Source organism: Ceratotherium simum, chromosome X, assembly GCF_057802395.1.
Source record: "Ceratotherium simum simum isolate JZ-2026a chromosome X, ASM5780239v1, whole genome shotgun sequence".
Classification (NCBI taxonomy): Eukaryota; Metazoa; Chordata; class Mammalia; order Perissodactyla; family Rhinocerotidae; genus Ceratotherium; species Ceratotherium simum.
In genome coordinates this window covers 35,276,815-35,289,902 of record NC_141940.1, presented here as the reverse complement: position 1 = coordinate 35,289,902, position 13,088 = coordinate 35,276,815, and the positions used below count along the sequence as shown (strand labels likewise).

Genomic DNA, 13,088 nt, shown 5'->3' with positions numbered 1-13,088 from the left:
GAAGCTCTTAAAAGAGATGCCACTTTTGAGTTTTTCCTGGGGGCACCAAATTACATGAAGGATAAAGGACACACTAGTTGTCTTTGCTGGAAAAACAAACTTTATAATTGACTCAGAGTGACATTCCACTCAACATCAGTTGAGCTTCAGGGGCCCTCACGAGTTTCTACAAAAACTCTGGATTTAGAGAAGCTTCTGAATGCCTTTATTTCAACCTTACCTATCCTCATTTACTTTCTCTAGACCCAGGTGACCTTGAAATGTGATGCAGTGAGAAGAGAATGAGCTCAGATCTCAAGTTTAAAACACAGTAGTTATGTGACTTGGCTACATATAATTCAACCTGTCTATATCCCAGTTTCCTCATCTGTAAAATGGGAAAACAATCATACCCATTTCACAGGATTATCATGAAGATTAACGAATATGAAATAAGTGAAGCACATAGAGCTTGGTGCACGTATACATATACATATATATACATATGCATATATATGTATATATATATTAACTCAGAGATCTGTTTTATTCAATTCTTACTTATCTTTGTAACCATGGCAATGACACTAAGAACTAAAGTACTGGAATATTCACAAAGTTACTGGGTAATGTTATCTGTTACTGCTGAAGCAGTTGGTCAAGAGGAACCAGTTGTCAGCACGTTTAAAGTAAACATGAAGATTTATGATGTGCACCTGGTGCCGGTTTGGGGTCCACAGCATGCTGGCCACATGGCAGGTATGTGCCTACATGGACAGTTCCCTTTAACAACTGTGAACTCTAAGACTCAAGTGGGCTTCCCTGGGCAAGGACATCTCTCACACATCCCTGCATTTTTCAGCTGGACATTATAATTGCATGGTGTTTACACATAATCAGAATGCGTGTTTCTTCAAATGTCAGAATAAGGTTAAGTAGAGAAGTTTATCACAGTGCAAAAAAATTCATCAAGTGGAATGAAGAAAGTCAGATTTTTAAAAAGTTAGAAGCTACACAGTTAATTCAGGTCATCAAAGGTTGTACAAAAGTGATGGAAGTAATAAATTTCTGTATTAAGATGTCCACTCACAATGTTTTCTGATTCAAGTGGTTTTTACGTCAACTTTTAATATATCTTTGTGCTATGGCAATATCACAGCTCATGAAGTTTATCTGAGGCACAATTATTGCTGATTGAAACTTTTAGAGTAATGATTTTTACCGACGTAATGTTAATTATTTCCATAATATAATTATGCATTTTGATATGGAAATTTTAATGAATATTTGAAGGAGAGATGTGACTTGGAAGTTCATTAGCTATCTAGTTTTCAAGGCCTGTTCAGAGGAGGCAGAGACTGAACATATAGTTTATAGAAGACTGGCCTGCAAGATAGGATATGTGACCTCTATCACCCAGGGTCTTTTTTTCCCAGGCTTCCTCCACTAAATCTTTCTAGGCTTCCATTTTCTCATCTGACAAATGGAGAAAATAACATCTGTCCTACATTCCTTATGGAGTTGGATTTTCAGAGACAGTTACAATTTCAAATATTCTAACTCCTTGACAGGACATTTGTTTTAATTTCTGGCTCACAAAGCTCAGTACTTCAAGTGTATGTTGCATAACTAAGGTCGTAGGGAACTAAAAGCTACAATTTAGCCTGGCTTTTATGCCTCTCATTTTATGTGCAATTATTGTTCTCTTTGTCTTTATGGCTTTTAGGCTCAAGATAAAAGCTCCAAAGCATAAGAATTGAAAAGGCAGCCATTCACATCTCCTAGTAACCTTCATTTTGTAATTTCTTTTGCTGTTTTCCTGAGAAATATGACAGTTTTCAACTCTCACAGAGAATGAAAGGATGGTTGGTCTTATCACAGACTTATAGATAAATTTTAGAATTGGAAAGACCAATCCTTTGCTTTCAAGTGAGTGAGAAGAAGTTCTGACAATTCATTCACAGCTGCCCTTTCTGTGTCCTTTGTGGAGGAAGAAGAGTCAGTAGAAGAAAATGGAGTAGGGGATTATTGGCAGAGATTGCCCAAGGATAGGTAAAGTGGCCAGCTGGTCAGTGTTAGGGTTTGCACAGGTAAACTAGAGAAAAACAGAAAAGTTGTGTCTCCCGTGGATACACAGAATCTGGAAGCAAGAACCAAACAAAGGAACTGGGGTTCACATGAAGAATTAAGGGGAGCAAGTTAAAGGCCTGTTTGGAGAGGCAGTGATGCAATGACTACCTACTAATTTATGAGAAAAATTCCTTTTGAAATATTGTGCAGCAGACTTTAATCCCTAGGAATGCGCTTCTGAAAAATAGCCTGACATCAAGATAATGCTTATCCCAACAAAATTTCATAGTTTTGTTTCAGTGGCTATAAGACTTCGTAGGCTTTGATACCTGCAAGATAACAATGGCTAGGTTAGAATGAGCTGAAGCAGGACAATCAAACGTAGGAGATGAGTGGACTCAAGTTGGGGCTGAAAGAAATCTGTTAAGGTCCTTGTGGACTATCTTAGAAAATTAGAACTAACTATAAATGCAGGGAAACTACACTGGTGATGTACAGAGGTAAGTAGAAGTTTCTCATCTGAACAAAGGTATCCTTCTGACTAGGAAAAGTTCTTGATAGTGGTAATATTATCAAATTGTGTGTGTATGTGTTTTGTTTGTTTGTTTGTTTGCTGAGGAAGATTTACCCTGACCTAACATCTGTTGCCAATCTTCCTCTTTTTGCTTGAGGAAGATTTGCCCTGAGCTAAAATCTGTGCCAATCTTCCTCTATTTTGTGTGTGAATCACTTCCACAGCATGGCCGCTGACATGTGGTATAGGTCCATGCCCAGAGAACTGAACCCTTAACCACTGAGCCACAGGGCTGGCCCCATCAAACAGTGTTTTGATATCCACCAGGATGCCTAGGGCAATGAGGATATCATAGTTCATTAACGACCTGATTATGGTTTTCTTTTATTTTTTATCAGCTGTATGATCATTTATTTATTCAACAAAGATATTATATTTATTGAGTTGTATATTTGGTATAATATAAAAATGGAGATGAATATGATACAGTCACTTACTTTTGAACTTTTCAGCCATATACACATATAAAATTGTAATTCACTTGCAAAAAGTTTTATCTTTGAATACAGACAAAAAAAAACAAGATGAAAATAAAAACAATCAGGAAGTTGTCTTTGACACTTTTGTCAGATAGTTATCTTAGAAACTCTATATTTCAAAAAATCATATTGTTTATTCTATCGCTGTGGAAGATAGAGACAGTTCTTTGTGTTCCCATAAAAATCCAAAGTTTACTCTGGTTATGTTTTGTTGCATGAATCTCTTGAGTACAAATACTTTGCTCTTTGTAATAATGGTTGTTTACCTTGCTGTAAGCAGATCTGCTTGCATGTTTTTTCATTGATTTTGTTTTTCCACACACTTTCAATTTGTGATGAGAAATGAATTCTAATGCTTATGTTGTACCAAAATGGACAGCACTGGCAATTTTATTTAAATATACTAGACCATTTCCACTGACAAAACAAATAGGACAATAGAACCAGAGGGCTGGAAGGAAATTCAGAATGTTATCAATTCACTCTAGCTACAGTCCCTACCTATTCAAAAGATAGACGAATCTCTAATCATTTTAAGGCTGTTCAATGAAGAATTTCCTACAATTCCCTTTTGTTATCTGTTCCTAACATTTGTTTCTGGCTTCATCAATTATATAACTAAGTAAAATGTGCAAACTCAACTGTTTTTCTCTCCTATTACAACACTACATGTTTAAGTAAATGGGATAAAATAGAGTGCTAACAGGCAGAAATTACCCATTGTTTAATATGATTTTAGAGTTTGCAACCCTAAAGAGATTCAGCCCTCTCCCTGAACAAGCTGAGGTGAATATACTTTTTACTTAATAACCATTGGTTAGTTTCAAAAGATCACGCTGAAACAACAGCTACTCAGAGTAAGATTCTTCTGCCAAGCCCCTATGGCAGAGTCATCGTAATCACACTATTTAGTCTGGAATAAAGAACACCAAGATCAAACCACAAAGCAAAAAGTATAGTCAGGAATTGGACCAAAATACCAGGTTATTGAGAAGAGAAGTTAGAAATCAAGGTATAGTAAGAAGGAAATAAGGATATTAGAGACACATTTCCAAGCTGAAGTTAAGACAGGTAGGAATCCGAAGCTAGGAAAAGAGAAAACTAGAGAAGCAGGTTGTCAGCACAGAAATAAGGTCTGTGAAGGTGCTGCTAGTGGTTTTGATGGAGGCAGTGGTAAGTTATTTCCTCTATCTTGACCTTGCATTTCAGATTAAGCTTAGGATACTCAATCATGCTTAACTAGCCATCTTTCCTGCAGAGTTCAGGCAGCATCCAAAGTGGCAAGATCTTTGACTTTTGACCCATCAGAGAATTGGCAAGCTTATCCATGTGACACATATACATTTGCTGTCAACTAATTTGCTGAACTATAAAGTATGATTTGGCACTGGTCTCTAGACATAACCAAGGTTATTTCTATGCTATGTCAAACAGAAGGAGAATAATTACTTTAGATGAATTAATCTCTGAGAGTTCTTCTAACTATCTAGATTTTTAGTGTGTTGTAATCTAGTACCTGAATTGTATCCTGAGACCTACAATCTGGTAAATCAAATACAATTTAGCGTATGACAGTAGTGATGATTGAAAATGTTTCTATCAGGAATAGAAAGGTGACAGGCCATTTCTAAATTGATATTAGGAATGTAAAAAGGTAATTTCAGCTAGTCAATGGATTAAAGACTCACACTCAAAAGATACATGTTGACACTTGGACCTTAAAAATACAAAGTCTTTTTGCTAAATATTGACTTTTGTCATTAAAAAGGAATTTTAGTAGATTAAATTCCAAAGAAAGATTAAGATATTCATGGGCCTGGTATTTCTAAAGATGTTAAATAAATGTTCTTTTCTTTGTATCACAAGAATGCCAGTATATACAGAAATCATTTTGGATAGGAAGAGTTATTAAAACTAAATGAAAATACAGGTTAAGTGGGTCTATAACTGGTTGAATGACTAGACCTAAAGAAAGCTGATTAAAGAGTTTATGTTAACCTAGAGAGAGAGGTTACTTATAAGATGACTCTATGTACTTTTAATCAATGACTTGAGTAGGGGTATTTATGGCAAAATAATCAAATATGTGGAGGGATAGTTCAGATTCAAGGTCTCAAGAGATAAGAGTCTGGAATGATGGGCTGAAACTATCAAAATGAAACTTGATAAGGAAAGACATAAAGATCTTCAATTTGTTTCTCAATCACAACTGTTCAAGAATAGAATGAGTATGACATAGTTAAACAGTAGCAGGCATGAAAAAAGTCTGGGTGTTTGAATTGACTGTAGATACTGATCAATGAGGTAGCTAAGGAAAGCTAATATGAAGAAACTAAGAACATCAGAGTTGGTTGAAGCCAGGAACACTTGGGGGAATGGTGTAGCAGGGTTACTTTTATGCTACATATTATTTAAAATGGATGCAGACTAACTGCTTCTTTCTGCTGGCCTTTCTTTCCCCCCATATTTCCACATTGGAGTTGACAGAGAAACTGGCATGAGATTCAGGAGAAGTCTGAGGGAATGTCACTAAAAGTCAAAAAATATGGTCATGTTTTGTTATGTAGCGGGTATATAACATATATTTAAAAAGTAGTTTGTGTTCTGTGATTTGAACATTAAATCTCATCAGATTATGTGATTTCATTATGTAAGCAACTGATGTCTGTTAAAAAGCAAAAACAAATGTCAGGCTCATGTATTTCTGAGAAAAAAGTTTCTATCGCATCCTAACACCTCATCCTAAAATACACCTTGCTTATTGTTGACTTTACCTTGCCTTCTGTATTAGTTAGGGTTCTCCAGAGAGAGATTTATTTTAAGGAATTGGCTCAAGCGATTGTGGAACTACAAGTCCAAAATCTTCGGGGTATGTCGGCAGACTGGAGAACTAGGGAAGAGTTGAAATCTGAGTCCAAAGGCAGTCTGCTTGCAGTAATCCTTCTTGTTCAAGGAAGTTAGTCTTTGTTCTATTAAGGCCTTCAACTAATTGGATGAGGCTCAGCCACATTATGGAAGATAATCCCATAATGTGGGTGAGTCCACAAATTTAAATGTTAACCTTATCCAAAAAACACCTTTACAGAAAGGTCCAGAATAATATTTGACCAAGTATGTGGGCACTGTGGCCTAGCCAAGATGACATGTAAAATTAACCGCCATACCTTCTTTGTTTCAAAGTCCTAAAGCTCTTATGCTTAAAACCTTGAGTATGCTACATAAATAAGAGGCACCAAATCACTTGATGGATGTGACTAGAACTGAAGGCATGGCATGGAAGAAGAATTCATAAAACCCCCTTCAGAGCACACTATAAAACCGCAAATTAGGACAGCAATTTAAATTCATTTAATAAAATATTTATCAAGCACCTAAAATGTGCCAGTGCAGCATTTTGCTATATACCGAAGCTACTATGGAGAGCATAAAGAGGCATGGTCCCTGCCCTTATGAAGTTATATTCTGGTAAACTAAGGCAACCAGATATTAACCAAAGGATCACATAGGTAAACGTAAAATTACAATTGAGATGAATTCTAAGATGTACATAGTGCTTTGGAGTCATTTGATGAGACCTCACTTAGTCTGAGTAGTTTAAAAATGACATTTGAGCTGAGGTATGAAGGGTGATTAGAAGTTAACTAGGCAAAAAAAGACCTAGCATGTGGTACCACCTATATTGGGAGGGAGCATGGTGAATATGAGGATCTGACAGAAGGTCAGTGTGGTTAGAAAATAACAAGTAAGAGAGAACATGATTTAAATGAGAATGTAGATGTACTTAGAGATGGGGTCATGGAAAGTCTTGATGCACATGTTAAGGAATTTTGCCTTTACTCTAAGTGTTAAAGGAAGGAACTAAAGATTTTTAAGCAAAGAGAAGACGTAATCAGATTTTCTTTCAAACATCTCATTCTGAGTATGGAGAACAAGCTGGAGGGAGAGCAGCATGGATGAGGATTAGACTAATTAATAAGTTATTGATTTTGGGGGCAAGAGAAAATGGAAGCATGGACTACAGAGGTAGTGGTAGAGATAGAAAGAAGTAGATGGATTGTAGAAATATTTAAGTGGACTCAGTGATGGACTGGATATATGGGGTAAAGGAGAGTGAGTGCTGAACTGAATGGATGGTGGTATCACTGGAGGTATAAGGGGCACGTGAATAGGACTAGGTTGGAGAGGCAAAAGGAGAGTATCATGAATTTGTTTCTCTTTTTGAGGGGCCATTGTTACATCTAAAAAAAGATATAAACTAAATACTTGGCTATACTGGCTTGGAGCACAGAGAAGAGATTTATTCTAGAGACATAAAATTTTGAGTAATTTTTCTATAGGTGGAATTATAGGTGGAAAATATTTCAGCAATTTTGCTCTCTCCATTTTTTTTTTTTTGGTGAGGGAGATTGGCCATGAGCTAACATCTGTGCCCATCTTTCTCTATTTTGTATGTGGGACGCTGCCACAGCATGGCTTGATGAGCAGTACGTAGGTCTGCACCCAGGATCCAAAATAGTGAACACTGGGCTGCCAAAGCAGAGCGTGTGAACTTAACCACTACGCCACCAGACCGGCCTCGCCTCTCTTCATTTTCTTAGGCAGAAAAATCAAGAAATAGGTGGATTGACTTGTCCAAAGTTACACAGCTTAAAGTAAGCAGCCTACATTGAGACTCTGTCTTTTGAATCCATACATGGTAAGTAAATACACAAACATACAAACACACAAATACCACATTTATGCATCTGGATCACACTTCAGGTGTGGATAAAGTTTAAAATGATCTTTTCACTGGGAATGAAGTATAAAATAAACAGTAGATTGCGTATTTTTATAAGATAACATACTGATTCTATACTGAGCCATATGGTACATAAGAACCTTCTAATATGAAAATTATAGGGTCTTTTTTATTTATGCCACTAAAATAATCATGTCACTAGTTTTGGAATTAGGCTAAGTGAAAACACAAGTTTTTTTCACATTATCTGACATAAATTAACCCCAGGGGAAATCTCTTCAAATGGAATTTTTCGTATTTCTTTGAACTGACTCTTGTAATTTCCCAGGGGAGAAAAAATGAATAGTGAGTAATCTACCTATGGAAAAATTGTTTAATTATACATCCGTCTGCTCAATATCTTGACTTATGCAATTTGTTTTGAGATGAGAATGCTTATTTTTTTCTTAGCTTGAGAATATAATCACATTTTAAATTCCACCTTTTTAATATCGATAAATGTATTGGCTATTTGCTGAGTAACTAACATTGTGTTAGCTATTATGAATAGTTACAAAATCAAAACAAAGCAAAACAAAAACCTATGACATGGTTCTTGCACTTAATGTCTATTCAAATTTATTGGTTATATGAGACTAGACTTTGATTAAAAATTAAGAACAATCTATGAGTGTATATTCTAAAACCTAATAAATAGTATTAACTAATAATTGTATTGAAATTCCCAGAAAGGAGATTACCCTCTCATCTCTAGCAGTTGTAGATGGCTTTATAGAGGAAGAGGGACTTGAACTAGACAGTAAAGGAAGGAGAATTGGTGATTTCAGTCCCGTTGTTTGCTTGCCCTCAAAACTGTAAGGAACCTAGCCCATCCATAGTCCCTGCCACCATATTTTGTTCTGCATGTCTCCTCTGTCCTTCACCCTATAAAAGCACATGGTTGGCTATCTGACGCAAGATCAATCCATAGACTGTTTAGTGACCTGTATTGTAGGCTGATTCAAAAAGACCAGCTGGGTCAACCAGATTCTCAGTCTCTGAATTTTCACTTAAGAAATATTGAGAGATTGATATGATTAGTAGTGGAGGTCATGATATGTAGGATGGTAAGGGAGGCCATGATGGCAATTTCCAAGGCAAACGTATAAGGGAGCATAAAATGTAAGGGAGTAGAAATTTTGAGGAGGCAGAAAAGCCTATTTGGTGGAGAAAGGAAAAAAGAGTAAATGCACAGAGTGAAGTTGAAAGTAGAAAATGAGAAGTAGAAAAACCTTTATGGCCCATGGGAGATAAATGGAGAGAACAGCCAATTTCCAGAGCTTCCTCAGTTACTGGAGGCTTTCAAGTTACAATTTGAATTTTAGTATACGTATTTCCTTACCATAAATCCACCACTGCTTTATTGATGTTAATTGAATAAGCTACATTTTTTGCAACATAAAGAATCTAATTAGAATAGAAAGGTTGGGTTAGGATGAATAGAGAGGAGAGGGCATTCAAAGTGAGAGGCACAAGCCAATGCATGGAGGGAATAATGAATGTAGCATGTTAGAGAGGATGATGATCACGTTGGCAAATGTTAAAGATATGAGTTGGAGGAGTGATTATATAAGATTAGATATGAGCTCAAATTCTGGTGGCATTGCAAAATAAGTTGAATAATTTAGTTGAGATTTTATAGGCTGTACGATAGTCAACATCTGAGTGATGTGATAAATGCAGTGTTGGAAGATGGCTAGTTTAGAAGATGAATTGGTTGGAGCAATGGTACCAGCTCAGAGACTACTGCAGCAATTCAGGTGCAAAATAAGACATGGACCACAATCACAAGTATGTGGCAGACATTCCACTGTTCCCCGTTCCCATGCCCAAGGAATATATTGCTAATTGAATATGGCACTCTTCACCTGTTGAGCATGGATGGTACCTTAGCATCATTTTCTGAATGGTATTCCAAGCAGTAAATGACCTTTGATTGAGTTAATAAGCAAATGAAATTTATTTGCAGTTGCTGAACTGGCACATTCTACTATTTCGGCAGAGTTTTGATAGGTTTTAACAATTCATAATGTCAAACTAAGCCTACAGAATATCTATGTATATCCTAGGCACTTTATTTCTTTGTGTATGGAGCTCAAATCTCACTATATCAAACAGTTAAGGGCCGGCCCTGTGGCTTGGTGGTTAAGTGCGCGCGCTGCAATGCTGGTGGCCCGGGTTCGGATCCCGGGTGCGCATCGAGGCACCGCTTCTCCATTCATCCTGAGGCCGAGTCCCACATACAGCAACTAGAAGGATGTGCAGCTACGACATACAACTATCCACTGGGGCTTTGGGGGGAAAAAAATAAAATAAATAAAATCTTTAAAAAAAAAAAAAAAAAAAACAGTTAAGAATGGTTCAGTGGTTTGTACTGGAGTGTACTTGTATGAAATACTATTCTAGTAAGTAGAACATTAATGGAGTGTGGAAATTTTAATTGTTGTTTATGTTTTAGTTATGCCTATAGAAATCATTTAAATAGGCATTTCCTACTGTTTTTCACTTCTTAGGATACCTTTTTCTGTAAAAATTCATAAATTCATAATAGTAATTATGCTTTTGGTATATGTCAATTGAGACAATAGATAACAGTAAATAAGTATAGTGACTTTAGTAAACCTTTTAAAGAAATCTATATTTTATTCACTACAAATGCATGTACTTTTAAACACAGAGTTAATACACAGAAATGGCTTACATATTTACTCAGCTAACTAAAACTGCTTGGTGCATGTGGTCTCACCACAGTAGGGAACCACTGAATAAAAGCATGTTCCCCAGAGAGCTTAGAGATCAAATCTAAGTCACGAACAAATGAGGAGGCAGGGCCACATGAACTCTGGGTTGTGGATCAGAGGTCCACAGAAAGGCCATGTGTGAAGTTTCTCCTAAAGAAGAGCACAATATATCTGCCTTTAAATGGTATCCTAATTTTCTCCTGCTTGTCCTGGAAAATCTTGTCACACCTCCTCTAATCCTGGCTGATTATAATGTAAGGGCATGATTATAGTCTAATAGACAGCCTAACCTTCTAGATCCTTTCACTCAATCAATCTCAACTTTTCATCAGCTGGCTATTTTATCAGGAGTGGTCCTGGAGAAAGTCCTGGCAGACATGAGATGGGCAGACAGAATGAGGAAACCAGCCATATCATGTCACGTAATCCATTTACAGACAATGCCTGGTCTTCTTAGGCATTTGCAAGCTCTGTATAAAACTGTACACTCTTCCCATCTTCTTCATCCACTCCACTACTGCCAATGAGTCTACAACTCATATTTAGAGTCATTGATCTAAAGTGTCTTAAAATTAACTGAGACCCCTTTTATTCCTGATTCTGCTATGCAAACATTTGAATTAAGTAAAAATTGGTGAAAATTTTAAGGTAGCAAAGTTTACTACTGCATGTTATTGTGGATGTTCTGTAAAAACGCATTTTCTGGAGTGCTATAGCTAGGTAGGTCAAGGATCAGAGGTCTAACCTAGCAGAGACCAGAGCACAACCAGACAAATATTAAAAACAAATTGTGACTTCGACATCTTGGGAAAGAAAGAAAACAACATGTAACTAGAAAAGAGACAAAGTGGCAATGAGTTTAGCTGAAGCATAAGTTGGAGTAGCTTAAGTATAAATTCAGAGTATTACCTTGTGTAAAAGTCAGAGATTCATATAAGCCTCGGATTAGGGCCTTCAGAGAAGCATAATCTTTTTTTTTTTTTTTTGCATAAATGGAGGCAAAAAACAAAGAAACAAAACCATATATTTTTGCAGAATTTATTTATTACTTTAGAGACCAAAGACATATAAAGCTCTAGCATGTAAGGCTGCAAACGAAAACAGAATGGAATTCAGGATGCCAGACATTTTGGATAGCCAGTTAGAGCTGGACCTGGGATAGATACAGGGATATGTGATTAAAATCCATATGTTCATTGATCAGGCAAAAATTAAGCATGCACGAGACACTTTTTGGGGTTCTGGAAATATAGATATTGTCCTTGGGCACAAGGAGTCTAGAAAGAGAAATGAATATGTCAAGAATATAATTATAACATATCTCAGTTTCCTCATTAAAGAAATATTTATTGAACACCTACTATATGCCAGGTAGCATGTTATTCCATAGGGATACAAGGTATAGTGATGAGCAAGACAGGCATGGCTCTCAGCCTTATAAAGATTGGGATATATAGCATGCTATCATAGAAAGCTCTTGTGTACTGAGGAGTGTTCTAGAATTAAGGAGATGTACATATAACTTAACTACTAAGCAGTATATGGCTTGCCTGTTCAGTTTGTATGTTTATGCAACTTCTTCCTTACCACCAAAAATAGAAATATGTTTACATATGCATCTATCCTTTCCTTCTTCTTTCCTAACAGAAGTGTCTCTGAAACTACCTCACCACATAGTTTAGCCTCTTCTTTAGAGAAAAGTTAGACTCTGTTGCTATCAATGCCTTATTGCTAAGGATTAGAAGGTAGAAGTAAGAAAAGCACTGTGTTCCTTATGCTGTTCTCACCCATTAAAGAGCTAATCCTGAGTTTTTAGGGATGATGGTTGATGTGCTTAACGGAATAGACAATTTAGGAACTGTCGGTAAAAAGAGGCAATAATATCTTCCAAACTAAAAGCGTGAATATTATTAGTAGGTAAGTGATTTAGCGCCTCTTGGGCTTTTGGCTCAATTTAGAGTATATATGATTAATTGGTGTAAAGCAAAACATAATGATCAAAATAGTAGAGTGGGGTTCTTAAACAATCTGCTGATGTATGTTTGAGATCTTAACTTTGGAATCTAAAGTTCCAGATGGGATATATAGTAATGAGGGCAAAAGGACAGGGTTAGTAGACCCATAGTACTAGTTAAAATGACACTTTGTAAAGGTTAAATCATGGTTGAGCTGCTCATCTCTTGTTAATTTGGCGTTGCTCAGACCTATTTGAGGGCCACAAGAAGCTAGAGGTTTGAGGATGAAATAGCTTAAAACCATTGAGACAAATTGATAGATGCTATGAATTTGTCCTTAATTTTACTATCAATGCTCATCATAGTGGCAGGCCTCTTTGATGTGGTGTGATTTGAATTCAGGTCAACACCAAAAGGCCTGCCAAATACTTTTGACTCCCCCAAATCCTGAAAGGTTACCTTTTAGAAAAGCTAACATAATGAGATGTTTTTCTTCTCATTATTAGATGA

General features: G+C 36.4%; 1 pseudogene; it reads left to right on the top strand.

The window, feature by feature from the left end:
• The first annotated feature begins 1,112 nt into the window (after window positions 1-1,112).
• LOC147911817 (U4 spliceosomal RNA) lies at window positions 1,113-1,237 on the top strand (annotated as a pseudogene).
• Window positions 1,238-13,088: the final 11,851 nt, after the last annotated feature.